The sequence below is a fragment of the Acomys russatus genome, chromosome 2 (assembly GCF_903995435.1).
Source record: "Acomys russatus chromosome 2, mAcoRus1.1, whole genome shotgun sequence".
In the NCBI taxonomy this organism is placed as follows: domain Eukaryota; kingdom Metazoa; phylum Chordata; class Mammalia; order Rodentia; family Muridae; genus Acomys; species Acomys russatus.
Window position 1 is genome coordinate 15,105,860 of NC_067138.1, and position 16,476 is coordinate 15,122,335.

Sequence of the window (16,476 nt, forward strand, 5' to 3'; positions counted from 1 at the left end):
CTCTTGTATATTATAAGGCCTAATTTAAATCAATTTTTTACAACATGTGAAAATCTCATCAATTCAACAGATTTATAAATTCATTCTATCTTGGGATATTATGAATAAAACATTCTAAGCTTTTTGTGCAATTTTATTTGTGGACATATATTTTTTATTTCTCTGGGATAAATATATAGGAATGGAACTACAGTACAAATACAAAGTGACCATTTGGTTTAAAATATAAACTACCAAAAAATGTTCAAAGATGGAATGTCATTTCAGTGGTCAGGATAAACTGTCACCTTGACAAAAATCTACAATCATCTCAGCAATGGGTTTATAGGCAAGCCTGTGGGGCTTATCTTGACTGCCTGTAACTGAGGTGAGAAGATTTGCTCATTGTAGTAGCACCATTCCATCGCTTGGTTTTGAACATGAAAAGTAGTAGGACTCTGTTTCTGTCTGCCTAACTATGATGTCATTGCTTTGCTGTCATGGGGGCTTGGCCTGCCCGGGGCCATATAAAGGAACAGACCCTCCATGAGGTTTCTCTCTCTCTCTCTCTCTCTCTCTCTCTCTCTCTCTCTCTCTCTCTCTCTCTCTCTCTCTCTCTCTCTCTCTCTCCTCTCTCTCCTCTCTCCTCTCTCTCTCTCTCTCTCTCTCTCTCTCTCTCCTCTCTCTCTCTTTTCCCTCTTTCTCTTACTCTTCTATTCTCTCTTATTCTTACTCTTCCTGTCTCTCTGTCTCTCTCTCTCTGAGGTAACCCTCCCCTTTTCCTTCTCCCTCCATGCTCATTTATGAAACTCCTCTGTAATATAATATCTGCTGCCTAGTACCTTGCATCTATCATTATTTTATTCTCATATATAAAAATAGGAATGACAGATATGATCGGAAGGCTTCACATATGAAGTCTCAGAGTACAGGTACCTAAACAAGTCTTTCATGATGACCACACCAATCAACATGGCAATGTGGAATGAGAAAATCTCGTACCATTTCACATCTAGATGAAAAGCTACATCTTGCTAAGAAGAACAATCAGTTTTCTTGAGAGATAAGCCCCTGACTGGGTATCCAATCCCATATGGTCAGATCACATGTATAGAATAACAACACTAAATGAACTCAATAGGTTGAATACACATATATGTATATGTAAATGAAAATGTAAAACTCATATAAACATATATAAATACACATATATCAATAGCAACTAAAGAAGGGCAGGTCATGAATTTGAGGGACTAGCATGAACATGGGAGGAGTTGAAGTCAGAAGGGTGAAATGATATATTTGTAGTACTTTTGTTTAAAAATTTCAAAACTACATTCAGATTTCATGATGCCCTTGTTTTTGATAGCTGAGTAGTATTCCATTGTGTAAATGTACCACAGTTTTTGTATCCATTCTTCAGTTGAGGGACATCTTGGTTGTTTCTAGTTTTTGGTTATTATGAATAACTTCGCTATGAACATAGTTGAGCAAATGACCTTGCTGTATTGTGGAGCATCTTTCAGGTATATGCCCATGTGTAGCATAGCTGGGTCTTGAGGTAGAGCTATTCCCAACTTTCTGAGAAAGTACCAGGTTGATTTACAAAATGATTGTACTAGTTTTCACTCCCAGCAGCAATGGAGGAATATTCCTCTTTCCCCACATCCTTGCCAACATATGCTATCACTTGAGTTTTTGATATCATGAAAATTTGAAGGCAAATAGATGGAGCTAGAGAGGTGATTCTAGGTGAAGTAACCCAGACCCAAAAGGATATACATGGTATATACTCACTTATAAGCAAATATTAACCATATAATGCAGGATAACCATACTACAATCCACACCTAAAGAAGCTAAGTAACAAGGAGGACCATGGTAGGATGATTAATTCTCATTCAGAAGGGTGAAAAGAATAGACACTGGAAGCAGTTGAAGAGCGGTAACAGGATGAGAGCCAACCATAGTTGTCCTATGAAAGACTGCACCACCACAGATCAAAGCAGAAGCTGAGTCTCACAGCCCAACTTTAAGCAGAGCACAAGAAGTCCTGTGTTTGAGGGATGGATAATAAGACTCAGAGTGATCAGGGGATCCACAAGAAGACCTACAGAGACAACAAATCTGGTCCCGGGGACCCTGCAGAGACAGATACACCAAACAAGGACCATAGACTGAGAGGAGCAAGACCCAAGTCTCCCACTCAGATGTTATCAATAGGCAGCTCAGTTTCCATGTGTCCCCTATTAAGGGAAACAGGGACTGTCCCTGTCACAGACTTTGTTGCCTACACTTTGATCACTTCTTCCTGGTGTGGTGGCTTACTTTGCCACAGAGGAATAGCTGCAGGCCATCCTGATGAGACTTGATAGGCTGGGGTCTGCTGGTAGGGAAGTAGGGCTCCTTGTCTCAGAGGACTATGGAAGGGGAATAGGGGGAAGGGGGGAGGGAGAGTGGGACTGGAAGAAATGAGGTAGTGGGCTACCACTGGGATGTAAAGCAAATACATTTTTTAAAAATCTCAAAAATGAATACATAGTTAACATTATATTATATGCATTAACATCAAACAAAACCTTAGAAGAGTTTATATAGGATAGAAATAATATAGGTGGCATAGTATAATATGTTATAAAAGTAGTAGATAAAACAAATAAAAGGAAATCGTATCAACAGTACCTGTATGTGGTGGCTTGGGTATCACAGGGACAATAAAAAAGTGCTGTCTGTCAAAGCTGTTTTTAGATTCACTGCGAACTCAGATAATATAACAGGGACTATCTTTGCCACCTATGTTTTTTTAAAATCAATTTAAGAAATTATAACATCTGCTTTTTCTTGCCAGATATCAGAGAATCAGGCATAATTATGGGTCTTTATATATTTCCTGTTGATGTGGATGACAAAGATAGAAAATTGTACATAATAATTGTACTCAATGCTACCCTTCTCCTCCAAAGTCTTCTTCGCCTATTATTCAATGATAATTATGGCACAGCCTTTAGTCACCATGCTTTCCTTCCCGTCTTTCAAAGAGAAGAAAGGCAAATAGACAAACCTGCATTCAGCTCAGGATAGAACCTGGGGAACGAGAAAATTGAACGACACTAATGATAACATGCACCAATTATAGGAGAAATCTTTTCACTCATAATTTGTGAAACTTGATATAACCTGAACAGCATGCCCAAAATTGAGACTTTCTCTTGCCTGCATGGTACACTGACATACATAGATGCATAAGCAAATGTTTTGTCATAAAACATCATATCCTGATACAGACATGAGCTGAAACATTATGTAGTGACAGCTTGGGTTCTGGGACATGGCTGTACAGGAAATTTCATAGGTCAGTGGAGCCTATAAAGGTGAAAAAGAAAGAGATTAAAAAAAAAAAACACTAGGTGGAAAATAAGGATATTTGGCAAAGAATATCCCAGGGAATAGAATAAACAGCCTGGCATAAAGAGTCTTCAGAATAACAACCATAAATAAAATAGAATGGCATTTGGAACCATATCATGAAACAGTTTGTAGGTTCTGGAGAGGACAATAAACTTGTTTGGGAGCATGGAGGGAGTGTTTCTCATATGAGTAGCTCTCAAGTTCATGAGACTAAGGGAAAAATAAAGAAAAAACAGATTAGTAGAGTAGCAATAATGCTATTATAGTTTAAAAAATAAGGCTACCACAATTCAAGGTAGAGGCAATGGACCTCTCGAACAATGCATACATTAGAAAAATATTCAGTAGGCAAAATTTGCAAAGCATGTTTATTGGCTAGTTATGGAAAATAGACAAAAATTTCAGAGGTTGAGTCTTGTTTCAATCTGGTGAAATGAATGGCTTTTGAAATCAGCAGCCTATAATCAGAGTTAGATTATCATGAGATAATAAAGCCAGAAGACTACTGGTTCCCAATAACAGTAATATAAAATGAACTGGACAGAAAAGACTGGCTATTATGAAGGAATGAAAAGAACTTGAGGAGAGAATTGGGCCAGAATATGAGCAAGGCACAGGAAATCCAGGCCTTTTGCTGTGATAAGTCTGTCCATGCATCGTATAGAGGTTAGATAGCCATGATTCAGCATCAAGAAATCAGGGTTTAATTTTGCTTCTATCTCAATAAAAACTTTATATCTTCAGCCCAAAATGAGGCACTGATGAATCAATTAGTCAGTCATAAATCAAGGATAAGAATATTTATTTTATAAGGCTACTGTTAAAAGTAAAGCAAGATAAAATTCTGTAAAGATAAATGGCAGATACTAGGTCATTAGTGACTGTACATAGTGTATACTAAGCTCGTGGACAATCATTTCAATGTATGGTATTTGCAATTTATTTCATTTTTAGTGTAATAGCTACTACATTAGTTTATTTTTATGAACTCTAGATAGATAAAAGCAATTTCCATGTGGCAGCTATTGCTTTAGTACCAGTGTTAATTTTTGACATGGGCTCTATTCATATATTAGTGTATTCTGTCATCACTGTCATTAGGACTATGAGTCTTTTCCTTTTCACAGCTTATTTACTACATTGTATTGTATTAATTGATGTAAGGTAATATTTTATTATTGTTTGAATATTTCTGCAATAATTTTACAGCTCTTTTGTTTTTAAAATCACTTATTAAATTATGTGCCAAGATCAAAGTTGAAAGACAATATTATGTTAAGAAAGAGGTACATTTACTTACATTAGAACTAGTGATATAATTATATTGAATCTCATTTCTATCCACAATACATTCAAATCAAAGAGTAATGAGGCTAACATGGGCTTTGTTTGAAGTATGAAGAAAATTTCAGATTTTGGATTATTTTGCAGTAGTAAAATATAAGAAGAATATTTGATTTGGAGTGTGGTATTATCTCTGATATAAATATGCTATAGTGTTTCCCAACTTTTAAACTTTTATCTGTTTGGCACTTGGCTTATGCTTTGCAATTGGCTTTCGATAAACATTCCATGCCACCTTACACATTTCCATCAGCCTGAATAAGTATCATTTTCTATTCTTTTGAGCAATAATTATTAAATGTATACAGTCAGGACTTTTTCCCCACATGCTGTGGTTTGGTTGAAAGTGTCTATCTTTTGAAAGATTTGGTTTGATCTCACTCTGACATCAAGAGGTCCTTTTGTCAAACAACTTCATATTTCATGGTCAAAAGAAAAGTGTATACACACGCTGGCTTTTCTTCCATTTATAATAGTAGAATAAATTACAAATTGGAGAGTAAGACATCTTTCTAATTGTTAGCACAAAAGGACCTCCAGCATCCAGGAAATCTAAACCCACATTTTTTTTTGTTTCATTTTGTTTTGCTACTTTTTTATTCAATTGCCTATTTATTTACTTCCTCCCTCAGATTAAATACAGAACAATTACTTAATTTTATTTCCTAGCTGTATTTTAATACAATCTAAGCAACAAAATTTCTCACATTGAGTACAGCATTCTATATGTCTTTGAAGTAGATTGTATGCCTATCACAATACAAGCTTGTTTTCAATGTTTTGACATATTCTTAGTTTTTTACCGGTAATATTAGCAAGATGCTCTCTCCATACTCTTGATAATTCAACAAATACAATTGCTATATCACTAGACTCACACTGAACTCTAAACAATAGGATAAAATTAACAGAATAATGAAAATCTTTGCCCAATAACTAAACACCTCTTTTATCATTCACCCTTTTTCCATTTGTAAGAGGTCTACCTCATTTTTATATGGATGTATAATTCATCTTTTGTTTTGTTTATGGTGCTTTATATGTTCAGTAATGTTCCTATAATACATTACTTAGATTCCAGGTGTAATTATGTACATTGTCTTGATGAAAATAGGGCTACCTCTCAAAGAAGAACTCTTAAAACATTAGAAGTACTTTATCAATGATAGAACTAGGACACTAAATCTAATTTTGTATTTTCTGTTTCACTTAAGGGTTAGAGCTGAACAGAGTAACATATCAGCTAATAAAATAAATTATTGTGTAAATTTATTCATAGTAGAATATTATAGGTTTCAGAGCAATGCAAAGTTTATTCAGTGTCACAATCTAATAATCCAGAAAAGACACAAGTTTTAGAAAATAATTAATAATTCTATTTAACATAAAATCAAAATTTGTTGCCAATTCAAAAAATATGAGTACAAAGAATTCTAAGTTGTTTCCTCTTTCTTGCTGTCATGAAAAAAACCTCTATGAAGGTAGTTGAGCAAGTGTCCTTTTGGTAGGCTGGAGAGTCCTTTGGATATATGCCCAGGTGTGCTGGGGGAAAAGAAGATAGGGAGGAGGAACTGGGAGAAAAGAAGGAATAGGAAACTGTGGTCAGGATGTAATATATGAGATAATAATAATAACAATAATAATAATGATGATGATGATGATGAAGCATCAAAAACTACCCCGAAGAAAACAAAAATATGCCTTAGCTCACAAAATTTCTATTGCTGCCTATGGATAAGATATCCTGAAGTGATTCCTGTTCTGCTATCACTTCCCTTCTTACATTGTGGTAGGTACTGGTTAATCAGGTTTCTTCATTTTGGGGACACACTCAAAAATTGTTCTTCTTATGTATCTGTTGGATGAGTGTTTTGTGAGATCATTTTATAACTTAAATTAAAAAAATGTATCATGAAACAGTTTATAATCCAGGTTATAAATAACTATAAATGATATTTATTTTGGGTGAAGGAGAACCTCATTTACTTTTTCTGTTTTTAACAAAAGACACAAAATCCGCTGACTTTATGACACTTTGTAGCTTTTTATATTATTAAGGATGTTTTTCTCTCAAAACAGAGAGAAAGTAACTTCTGGGATCTTAACATTACTGTCCCCCAACACACAAACACACTTTTTTTTTCTGGCATACTGTCAGGCTTTTGGTATGCTACACTGCTTTTTTAAAAAATTAACTTATTCAGATTACAACTCAATTGTTATCCCATCACTTGTATCCTCCCATTCTTCCGTTCCTTCCATCTTTCACCCTATTCCCCTCTCCTAGGTCTTTGATTGAGGAAGATCTTCTCTGCCACTTTATGATCACAGGCTATCAAGTCTCATCTTGGTGGCTTGTTATTCTTTCTTTGAGTGCCACCAGGGCTCCACAACAAAGGGAGGTCATCAAATATGAGGCACCAGTGTTCATGTCAGAGTTAGTCCCTGTTCTCCACTGACTGTGGAGAATGTCCTGTCCATTGTCTAGATCCGAGCAGGGGTTCAATGTTTACTACTTGTAATGTCCTTGGTTAGTGGAATAGTTTTAACAGAACCACCTAGGTCCTGATCCACCTGTTATGAGGTCGTTCTTGTAGGTTTCTAAGATCCTCTGGATCCTTCTATTTCCCCATCCCCTATATTTCTCTTACCAAGGGTCTCACTAGGATGTCCTCACATCTATCCCAATCTCTTGGTAAGTAAAGACTTTCGTGGGCTACACTGCTTTTTGCAGCGCTTAGCTAATATGAAAAACAGATTCAATCACTTGTGATCCTCAGAGAATGTTAGGATGTTGTGGTGAGAAGTAGGAAGTGCCCACAGCTTTATAATCGTGTGCAGGATCTCTCTCCTAGTGATGGCCGTGCTCCATCAGTCAAGTTGTGTTAGTAAAAGTGTCTAAGCTGCTATTTCCAGTGCACTTAATGTTTCCCTTTCTTCTGTATCCATGTTAGTCCTTATACTTTTTGTTGTGGTAGTGGTGGTAGAGGTAGTAGTGGGTTTTTTGGTCTGCTGTGTGAAAAGCAGCGAGGAAAAGCCCATCTTTCATTTATTTCCAAGGAATTGACTTCAATGTCATCTTTCACTATGTACCTTCATTGTGTTGTCATAGTCCATGGTAGAAAACTGGAAGTGTGACTGACAAAAAGTGCACCCACTGGTTGATGTTAAAATAGTTGTGACACCAGACCCTGTACCACAGCTTGACAACAATGTCCTCTGGTCTCATGGTTGGTACAAACTTGAATAAGACAGGAATAAAATGAATAGGGATACGGAAGAAGGATAGGAAATGGTAACTTCTCTATCTTTAAGTTAAGAGAAATACAGGCATTCTTCACATATTGGTCAATCATAGTTTCATAGAGTTAGTATAATAATTATCAAAAGACATTATTGCATCCTAATTATTTAAGTTTTTAATACTTAACTTGGCACAGTTAATAGACTCAGGTTTTCTTTGCTGTTGAATGTGCAAATGCTGCTTTGATTTCATATTTTTAGAACAAAGAAAAATTTTTTTGGTCTGAGTTTCTTGGTATAATGTATTCAATTATTGTAAATACTATTGCCTTCTGTGTTAAGCTCATAGTTCTCTGGAATATACATTAGGAAAAATATTGGAAATATATGATAATCACAGCTTTACACACTTCAGCTACACAGTAGAATTATGCCCTGTAAAACTACAGTACTCATGGTAGTGAATGAATGGCCATACTTTCCTCTGCATCTACATGACCAGCTATATGAAGGACAAAAATCATCATGGAAAACTTATTCTATATGGCTTAATTTCCTTACTAGTTTCAAATGATGAAAACTTTAAATTTGAGGGAATTTTGAAAAATATCACATTTTTTCCTTCAAGTCAAGTTTTATGTTGGTTCCTAGAACAATACCATAGATGAACAGTACAAAGTTCAGAGCACTGCTGCAGCCTTTTAAGTTATCAGCTTTGAATGCTGATAACCAGAGCAATTATGTGACTTGCTCCTCATAGGTTTCTACCAGGTCTTCTCAGTTTAAGTTTTGAAAGTTTCTCAGAAAGTGGAACACTACATATTCTCTGACCACATTTAAAAGTGTCAGATAATAGGAAGCTCTGTAATGATAGAAACTTTTATTTTCTCTCCATTGGAATCATTTAAAAGTATGTACAATGATAGGGAGACCAGAGCAGAGAGGAAAATGTGAGAAGCTAAAGATCCTAAGATAAGGAAATGGCATAGTACTGTGTGCCTTGGAGTTCCTTTCTGATTCCTGTAATCAAATGTAAGCTATTGATGACAATGGTCCTGAAATACCACTAGCATAAATCAAAAAAGTTCCACAAAAGGTTTTAACACCTGGAACAACATGGGTGCAGTAAAGGGGATAAAAAATGAATGGAACAAATGTCTGTATTTTAACTAAAAAGTATATAAAACCTATGGCCCAACTCCTTGTCATACAAGAAGGCTTGATCTAGGATTCTCAACTTTCTTCTTTGCTGGACTAGGATGAGGTACCATGGCTTATGTGTGATACTTAGTATGACCAAAGACTATAACAATTTCCTGCCAGAACTGCAAAACCTCAAACATTTGGGTTTTACTGCTCACATGGAGAGCCTTGACTGCTGTCTGCATAAATAAGTAACATAGTATACTTTTACTTTCCCAGTGAAGTAGTTTTGGAATAAGACTGTGAAACAATCAGAATATTGGCCATGAACAAAGGACGAAACTACATATTTCTTGTCCTGTATAGTCCTGCTTAAGTTGAGGGTCAGAGCAAAGAACTTTGCTTTTAAAGATATAGGACTTTTGAGGAAAAGTCCATACACTGACTTGACTGTCAAAATCATGTGAGAGGAGAAGCTATGCTGTATTTATCTTTGAAGTTATCTGATAGTCACTCCTTTTCATATTAGAGAAATACTTATGGAAGGAATCCAAAGTAGAAATATTTAGAATTTCATAATTCTTGGTTGTTCAGGATCAAAGGAATAATTGATCATGTTGATAATTAGAAAGTTCACAAACTAAGTGAAAAGTGATTTTCTATAGATGTCAATACTATACCTTCAGAGTATTCAGAATTATATTTCATCTATAATGAGCATCAACAATACCCTTCAGTAGACCATTGCAATATCCTTGAATAAAGTAAAAATTTTCAGAAAAGAAAAAGTAGTTAAGAAGAGAAAGAATAAGAGGAGGAGGAAGAGGAGGAGAAAGAAAAAGAAGAAAAAGAATAGCAACAAAATGTGAGTGAGCAGAAGTCTCCTCAGAAGCTACAGGGATCAGATGGGGGTTTGAAGGAAGTGTTTCAACATTTGTAAGTGTCTCAAGGAGAGTCATATCTGCTCTGAATCTTTAATGCAAAAGAAACAACCCTTAGGAATATGTTTTTCTATGAAAACTTTTATTGGAAATTTCCACAAATATATTTGCATTTTGAAAAGTTTTATGCCATTTTATTAGTGTCATGACCATTATTAAGATTTACTAATTGTGAAACTGAATGACAATTTCACATATGTATATGTACTGCTGTTGGGAGCCACTCTCCCTTCTACTATTTCAAGCATTCTGCTTTCCTCCTCTCCTCCTGGTACATTTCCTGAGGGGAATATCTCTAGTTTTTGGTTAACACATAGAGAAGAGAAGAGGATCTTATTCTATTAACCTCTCCTGTTTTCCTCCTTCTCCTTGTCACTGGCCTCTACTCTCGGCATGGTTCTGTTTCTTCCTTTACCCCACTGTGTGCAAATACAAATGTGTGTGGAGGCCAGAGGATGGCTTTCTTCCTTAATCACTTTGTACTTTACTTTCTTTCTTTCTGTCTGTCTTTTTTTTTTCTACTATAAAATAACATTTTATTTTATGGACAAGAGAAAAGCTTAGTTAGGTCAGTCGTTCTAGCTTTATTCATAGTTTTCTTTCTGTGAATGTGATTGTATCAGTGCATGTGTCTGAGTGTATGTGTGTATGTATGTGTGTGTGTGTGTGTGTGTGTGTGTGTGTGTGTTTGAATGAATGTGTGTCTGTGCCTGTGCACACTTATGTCTGCTCTTATATGTGGGTTTGTGCATTTGAGCATGTGAAGCTATTCTTTTTTAAATTTTTATTTATTTACTTTACACCCTGGTTGTTGCCCTTCGTTCCTCACCTCCCAGTCCCACTCTCCCTCCACTCCCCCCCCCCGATTTGTTCAAAAAGGTGAAAACACCTGCCCACCCACCATAGTTTATCAAGTTTTATCAGGACTGAGTTCATTCTCTTTCCTTGTGGCCTGGCAAGGCAGTCCCACCAAGGGGAAGTGATTAAAAAGCAGGCAACAAAGTCCATGTCAGAGACAGCCCCCACTCCCCTTTCTAGAGGACCCACATGAAGCCGGAGCAGCCCATTGGCTACATCTGTGTAGAGTACCTAGGTCCAGTCCATGCATGGTCCTTGGTCTATATTTCATTTTCTAAGAGAGAATAGTGATTTGGCTAGATTGGCTAGCTAGCAAGCTCCAGGGATCCTTCTGTCTCTACCTCCCCAGAGTTGTGATTCCTGCCACACCTGTTTTGTACTAGTGTGCAAGTACTTTACTGATTGAGCCATCAGACCACTTGTTCTACTTTTATGTAAACACTTATAGGAGAGATAATCTGATATATGTTTTTCTGAGTCAGTATTATTTTACTTAAAATGATTATCTCCAGGTTCGTCCATATTCAGTTAATATCACAATTTATTTTTTCAGAAAATATTCTATATGTCACATTTTTTATTCATTCATCTGTTGATAGATGCCTAGGCTGAGTCTCCCCTCCCTGTTTTTTTTTAAACACTGAACAGTGCAGCAATAAGCATTGATTTCCAGGTATCTATATTAGAACCCATCATGTATATCAGAAGTGGGTTTGTCTAGAGAAAGAAACATTAAAATGTTTTACTATATACAAGGAGAATGACCTAAGAGAAATTTAGAAACAGGTGGTAACGACTAAAGGTGTGGGGATATAAAAGAAGAAGGAATATTATCCAGAAAATATTAGTATGTATAATATTTTGTCTTTTAGTTTTCTATATAAATGAAGTAGGATGAAATGACATAATGGAGATTCAGATTTCCAACTTCGTTGGAACATTTCAAAATATGTGTAAATATGTTTGTGGAAATTTCAAATAAAATTTTCTATAGACAACACTGAGGGACAGTGGGAGTTGTTGTGTGAGGAGATGTTGCTACCGGTGTCATGGAGAAGCAGAGTGAATAGGCCCTGGTGTAAGTGTTACTGACATTCTGTTTTCCCAAGGTGGGAGACCAAGTCTATAACGACAAGTGTACTTTTTCCTTTGATGCACCAGAGCCTGAGGCTAGCATCTACATCTGCATGAACACATTCCTGGCATTTGGGAAACAGTATATGGAGAGACATTTCAACAATACAGGTCAATGTGTCTACCTGCACCTCCAGAGGACCCATCGACCAAAAGAAGAGATACTAGTGCAGGCAATGGAATCCCATCTTGTAAGAAGCCCACTTGTTTGGCAATTGATGTGGAAGGTGGGTTTGACTTCAATGAGTAGACTGTCATCTTGCCAGATTACCTGTAGATTGCCCAGGATGGGTTGTGGGAGATTTCAGACATTCTCAGAGATCAGGTAACCAGTGTGGTGGACCAGTGCTCTCACCTGATTCAACTTCTCACAGGTAGGAGGTTCAGGCTTGGGATGGGGAAGTCCGTTGGGTGTACAAGCATGCCTTCAGACTCAAGCAGTTGGGATCCTTCTTTGTGGCTGGAAGTGCTCCAAATGTGACATGAGAGAGAACCTGGCTCAACTTGATAGATGACTCCATCCTCTGTGACTAATGCTACTTTGATGGAAATGGGGGGGGGGGCAACAACCATGCTGTGGAGCATTACAGGGAAACTGGCTGTCCCTTAGCTGTTAAGCTGGGCACCATCATACTCGGTGGAGCTGATGTGTATTCTTATGAGAATGGCATAGTTCTTAACCCTAGTGTGGCAGAGCACTTGTCTCACTTTGGCATTGACATGCTGAAGATGCAGAACACAGACAAGATAATGACTGAGCTGAAGATAGACATGAGCTAGCAGATTGGTAAGTGGGAGCTGATCTCGGAGTCAGGTAAGCCACTCAAGACTGTCAGGCCCACTCTATTTGGGCCTGGTTACAGGGGCATCCAGAACCTGGGTAACAGCTGCTACATCAACTCCATGGTCCAGGTGCTCCTCAGCATCCCTGATTTTGAGAAGAATATGTGGACAAATTGAAGATTATCTTCCAGAATGCTCCAACAGACCTTACCCAAGACTTCAGAACCCAGGTGGAATATTCTGGAGAATATTCCAAGCCAGCATTGGAGGCAGGTGATGTGGAGCAGGCACAGAATGGATTTCAAAACTGTTCAAGGCCCTCCCACATTGGCAAGGGCTACTCTGAGTTCTCTACCAATCAGTAACAGGATGCACAGGAATTTTTCCATTACCTTCTCAACATGGTGTAGAGGAATAGGCACAGTTCTGAAATTCCAGATGAATTGTTCTGCTTCTTGGTGGAAGAAAAGATCAAATGCCTGGACACAGAGATGGTTAAGTACACTCGACAAGTTGACTATATCATGTAGTTGTTGTTGCCCATGGATGCAGTCCTTAACAAAGAGGAGCTTCTAGAGTATACAGAGAAAAATGGGTAAGCCGAAGAGGAGAAAGTGCCGCTGCTAGATTGGGTCAGGCCTAGCTGCCCTTCAGCTCCTGCCTGGAAACTTATGGTGCCCCTGAGCAGATGAACGACTTCAGGAGCACATCCCTACAGGCAAAATCAGTAGCTGTCAGAACCACATGGTTTGCCTCCTTCTCTGATAACCTGGTCATCCATATCAAGAAGTTCACCTTTGCCTTCGATTGGGTGCCCAAGAAACTGAATGTGTCCATTAAGATGCCAGAGGAGCTAGATGAAGGGCACAAGGCTACACCTGGGAGAGGATGAGATACCTGACACTACCCGACTCCTGCTCACTCTGATAGCGCCCAAAGCACCCATGTTGGATGAACCTGTCATCATCCAGTTGGTGAAAATGGGCTTCCTTGTGGATGCCTGCTGGAAAGCTGTCTACTACCCAGGAAACAGTGGTACTGAGGCAGCCATGAACATGGGTCATGTCACTCATGGATGATGCAGATTTTGCAAATGCCTTCATCCTGCCTTGTTCCAGTGAGCCTGGCTTCACAAGTGCAGCATCTGATCCTCCACCAGAGGACTGTGGGATTCTCAAGGGATCAGGCCCTGCAAACTCTAAGGGCCACAAACAATAGCTCAGAGAAGGCTTTAGACTGGATCATCGGTCACATTGATGACCTAGATTCAGAAGCTGCTATGGACCTCTCAGAGGCACGCTCAGCTGCTGACTCTATCTCTGAATCTGTGTCAATCAGACCTATTGTTCAGGATGGTCTGGGAAAATATCAACTCTATGCCTTCATTAGTCACATAGCCACTTCTACTGTGTGTGTTCACTATGTCTGCCACATCAAGAAAGAAGCAGATGGGTGATATACAATGACTGGAAAGTGTGAGCTTCTAGAAAAGTCACCCAAAGACCTGGGGTACATCTACTTACACCAAAGAGTGTTCAGCTAAGAGTCTGCCCTCAAACTTTACCACTTCGGGCAGGAGACAGACCATATGTCAGGATAGACATAGATTCAGGGTTGGACTTCAGTCCCCTGCTCTATACCCTTTTTCTTTTTGTCCCCAACAGCAAGAAAGAGCTGGTGGCCATAGGAGAATGGCCAAGCAAAGAGGTTGGGTATACAGTAGATGTTGGGGATAGAGCAGGAACGGGAAAGGAAGGGGCCAGCTGCCTGTAGACAATGGGACCTCGCTGTTTCCTTCCCTCGTCCTTTGAATTGCTTTGCTTCTCTGTTATGGCCCAACCTGTGGAGTGGAGTGGGGAGTCCTCTGTGTGCATAGGTGTGACTTTATGCATCTTTCCAAGGGAGGGAACAACTGTGCCTCTCCTTCCCTTATGTGTTTGCTCTCTTGTGGCAGGGCAAAGGAAGATATGAGGGAAATAGAGACATATCCTCCGCACGCTTTTCCCTTCTAGCTCACATCCTATTCTGTCTTTTCTTTTCAGAACTCTGAAAAAATTCCAAAATACATGATGTGAATAGAAGTACAGTGACTGAAAATTAAAAAAAAAAAAAAAAAAACGAATGAAAGAAAAGATATTTCTAAAGTTTGCTTTCGCTGGGTTTATGATTCTGAGAGGACAAAATTTTCCTTCCCAAGATAGTAAGAGAAAAAAATGACAAATGGACAAGAGAGAATAATGAAAATCAATGACATATTTAAATATTCTCAATCATTAACATGCCAGTAATAAGGCATTAACCCCTTAAGTACAACAATAGAAAGACAGTGTGGCTGGCAAAACTAATTTTAGAAAAACATATTGTAACTTATATAACAATACAGGAAGGTTGGATTGTTGAACAAAAATGGTGGAAAACATCATATAAACGTTGGTCAAAAGGGTGCTACTTAAACTAATTAATATGAACTTCAGAGTAAAGAAAATTGTCAAAGGAAGAAGATTACATAAAATGATAAAAGAGTCAGTACACCATAAAAATTGTAACCCTCAATGTGTAAGCACTATGAAGTATAAACAATGTGAGGAAAAAGTTAATTGAATTGAGAGAAAAATGTATAAAGTCTCAATCATAGTTAAGGATTGCTATATCATGCTAGCAAAAATTCATAGAACAACTGGGCATAAAATAAAAACAGAACAGACGTTAACATCATCGAGCAACAGTGTATAAGTACTGCACTAGTGCCTCCAAGAACAAAAGTAAGCACATGTATATATTCTCAAAAATATATAACAAAATTTCTCACGTACTCTGGTGCCTCACATTTGACCATGTCCCCTGGAGGGGGAGACCTGGTGGCACTCAGAGGAGGGACAGCAGGTAGCCAAGAAGAGACTTGATACCCTATGAGCATACACAGGGGGAGGTAATCCTTCTCAGGAACAGTCATAGGGGAGGGGAATAATGGGAAAATGGGGGGGGGGAGGAATGGGAGGATACAAGGGATGGGATAAACATTGAGATGTAACAAGAATAAATTAATTTAAAAAAAAAAAAGAAAAAAAACAGGAAAAAAAAAAAAAAGTACTGCACTAGTGCCTCCAAGAACAAAAGTAAACACATGTAAATATTCTCAAAAATATATAACAAGATATGCTTTATATCAGTTCACATACATCTTAGTATATTCAAAATGACTAAAATCAAATCAGCATCAGTTAGATGGCTAAGCAGGTAAAGATGCTTGCCTCCAAGTCTGATAACCTGAGTTCTACACCTATATATCACATGGTAGAAGGAAAAAAACAATTCCCATGATTCTCTGACCTTCACTTATATGTTGTGGCATGTGCATGCACATTCATGTACACAGGAAGTGGAGAAGGGAGAGAATCACACAGACTAAGTAAAAATAATAAAAATCATAGCAAATGAGTTGTGTGAACAAGTTGAAATCAAGTTAGAAATAAACAACACAAAGAATTTAGAAAAATGCGCAAATACAAAGCAAGTAGTAAACACACTATTTCAAAGAAGCAACCAACCATTTGTTAAAGCACAAAAGACAGAAAAAGAAATAAAATGGAGGACATCTATATTATTGAAAACAGATACTTCGAGGAGGGGAATTATAGAATAC

At 37.8% G+C, this 16,476-nt stretch overlaps 1 pseudogene; it reads left to right on the forward strand.

Annotated features, from left to right (window-relative positions):
* The first annotated feature begins 11,965 nt into the window (after window positions 1-11,965).
* LOC127206523 (ubiquitin carboxyl-terminal hydrolase 5-like) lies at window positions 11,966-14,376 on the forward strand (annotated as a pseudogene).
* The last annotated feature ends 2,100 nt before the right edge of the window (window positions 14,377-16,476 follow it).